This window comes from Rattus rattus, chromosome 6, assembly GCF_011064425.1.
Source record: "Rattus rattus isolate New Zealand chromosome 6, Rrattus_CSIRO_v1, whole genome shotgun sequence".
NCBI classification, from domain to species: Eukaryota; Metazoa; Chordata; class Mammalia; order Rodentia; family Muridae; genus Rattus; species Rattus rattus.
The window spans coordinates 58,911,582-58,914,632 of record NC_046159.1 but is presented as its reverse complement, the minus strand read 5'-3'; positions in this window follow the sequence as shown (position 1 = coordinate 58,914,632).

Below are 3,051 nucleotides of genomic sequence, written 5' to 3'. Positions count from 1 at the left end.
ACTGAAAATGCCCCTAGCCATCCTTCTGGATCACAGATTAGTAGAAAAGCCCCAGACCAGCTGGCTGAAGGTCTAGGGACATTGCCTGAACCTCGTCACTTGCTGGTCTTGTCTAGAGAAAGAGCTGTTCACCCCCGAGGTTCAGCCTCTCTGTCCTATAACAAATATCCAACCTGAGGCCACTGCGCAGAATCTAGAGACTGTGCAAAAGACAAAGGTGGAAAACAAGCAGCGCTGTTGACAGGCACTTCTCTAAAATCCTGGGGTTTGGGACTTGAGAGGTGGCTCAGTGGTTACGATCTCTGGCTGTTCTTCCAGGAGAGCCAGGTTCAATTCCCAGCACCCACATGGTAGCTCATAACCGTCTGTAGCTCCGTCTAGGGGACCCTGCACCCTCTTCTGGCCTCGTGGTGCACAGATACTCTTACGAGCAAACCACCCCCACACATAAAAATCATAAAATAAGAACTAAAACCTAGAGTTTAATCCATTCTCATTCACCCCTCAGTGCTAATGGTTCTAGTTTTCCCCAGTTCCTAACAAGCAGTGGAGATGTTGGAACTTAGGACAACCACAGACAACCACAAGCACACGTTGAGAGGAAGACAGGTTCATGCTGGGCGGCTGCCAGGCAGGAGGTAGAGAAACGGAGCTGTGAGCACCAGGCTGAGGTGCTCCAGCCACACAGAGTTGGCTTCAATGCTGGCTCTGTTGAAGACGATCACCTACTGAGGCGATGTTGACTCTTGTTTTGTTTTCAAGGCAGTAGTTCTCCAGGTAGCCTCGGCTGTCCTGGAACTTTCTCGGTAGACCAGGCTGGCCTAAATTCACAGAGATCCACTTGCCTCTGCCTCCTGAGTGCCGGGATTAAAGGCTTGCGCCATCACCCCCCAGTTACGATGCTGACTCTTACTAGAACCACCAACCATGTGTAAGGTTAGTCTTTCTGTTTGCCAGAGGTTTTTCCTGGCTACTTTTTCTTCTTTAGTGTTTTGAGAAACAACTCAGATATCTAATAATAAGAGTCTGACTAAGCGGCCAGATGTAGAGGTGTTTGCCTTTGATCCCAGCACTTGGGAGGCAAAGACAGTCAGATGGATCTCAGTGAGTTCGAGGACAGCCTGGTTTATACAGTGAGTTCAAAGACAGCCAGAGCTACATAGAGAACCCCTGTCTTAAACAAACAAAAAACCCAGAAGAAGAATATGGCTAAGTGGATTGGTGTCTGTGTGTGTGTGTGTGTGTGTGTGTTTGTGTGTGTGTGTGTGTGTGTGTGTGTGTGTGTAGTGTGTGTGTGTGTGTGTGTGTTATCTCTATACATTTGTCTGTGGCATATATGGAGGATTCTTATACTAATATACATTGATGTAAAGTGTATTCAGGTCACACAATGAAGTGGTTTACTAAAGAGCTTCATCAGCATAGGAAAGTCAGAAGTCACTAACACCTGACAGAGGCTGTGTGCTGTCACTTCAGGGTTAAAGGTTATAAAATAATTTCCTTTATCCTTTTGTTCTTAGGAGATGGATTGATGTGGAAGTTGACAGGAGAAAAAAACTCACCATTAAACGTGCGTAATTCACAGAGTTGTGCAAATATCACGACAGTCACTTACAGACTTTCCCATAAACAGGAGAAGAAATCCCACAGCCCTTTAGAAGGCAAATTGTCCACACCTCCCTACTGATCACCGCTGGTGACCACCTACTCACCTACTTGTTTTCTGTCTTTTGAGGTTTTAATCCCCCTCATGATTTGTATTTTGAGATCGCACTTATTTTTATCTATCTATCTATCTATCTATCTATCTATCTATCTATCTATCTATCTATATATCTATCTATCCATCTAATATTGGATTTTAGTTGGGGGGAAGACTGTACAGAGAGAGGCAGGTCTGTGAGAATTACATACCGGGGTCATTACAGGACAAAAGGGTGGAGGTGAAGGAGATTGAAGAGTTTGCTTTTTTTTCCACCTGAGATTGTTGTCCTTTGCTGGAGTAAACAAAAATTGCTAAGAACTGAGCAAAAGAATGCCAAGTGATCCCCAAGCATGCCTATGGGCAGCCATTACCAGGGGCCTGCAGGGTGGAGTGGCAGGAATGGAGGCTTTGGTTCTGGAATATTAATTACTCTGGTTGGGGGAAACTACCAGAACTTTTCAAAACAGCATGGCCACAAGTTAGCAAGGTGCAACCAGCTGGGTGAGGTCAGTCTCCTCAGTAGGGGCTCCCCACGAGATGAAAGGTCAGTGAGAAAGAAGGAAAGGAATACACCACTCAAGTCAGTGGAGTGTTTTCTCAGGGTGACGTCCGCGAAGGTGGGTGTCTGTAAGAGTAAGAGCCTGCCATTTGCTTAGCTGTCCACACTGTTACTGGACGGAAGTGGTGGGATGGAGAAGGAGGTTGAATAGTTTCATCTTTTGGCCAGAGATGGGCCCTTGCTGGGGTTGAACAAGGAGCAGCGAGTCAGGTGATCTAAAATCATATCTTAAGGGCTGCTGTTTCCACGACCCTGCAGGGCATGAGCGTGGGAGGACTCTAGGCCACCCATTATCTCTCCAGCAGGTGTATGGCAGGAATCTAGCTAATTCCAAGGAATAATCACAGAATGCTAATTACTGTGCTGTCGTGGGGTGGGGTAGGGGAGGGCTGGAACTTTTCAAAGTAAGACAGCTGTGGCTAACATCCCTGACTTTTACACAGGAAAAGGAGCAAGGAGGGGGGTAGATTTGTCAGCTTTTGAGCTGGTTGGTACTTAATGTCAACTGGACACAACCCAGAGTCATCGGGAAGAGGGAACCTTGGTGGAAGAATTTCCCAAGTCAGATTTGACTGTAAGGCATTTTCTTGATTGTCAATGAGGAGCAAGGCATTAAGCAGTACTCTCCCATGGTTTCTGCCTCAGCTCTTGCTTGAGCCTCTGCCCTTTCTCAACAATGGCTTCTGACCTGGAGAAGGAAGTCAATAAACGATTCTCTCCAAAGATGCTTTGGTTAGTAGTGTTTGTTACAGCAGTAGAGACACAAATGGGAACTGTTCTTTCCTGC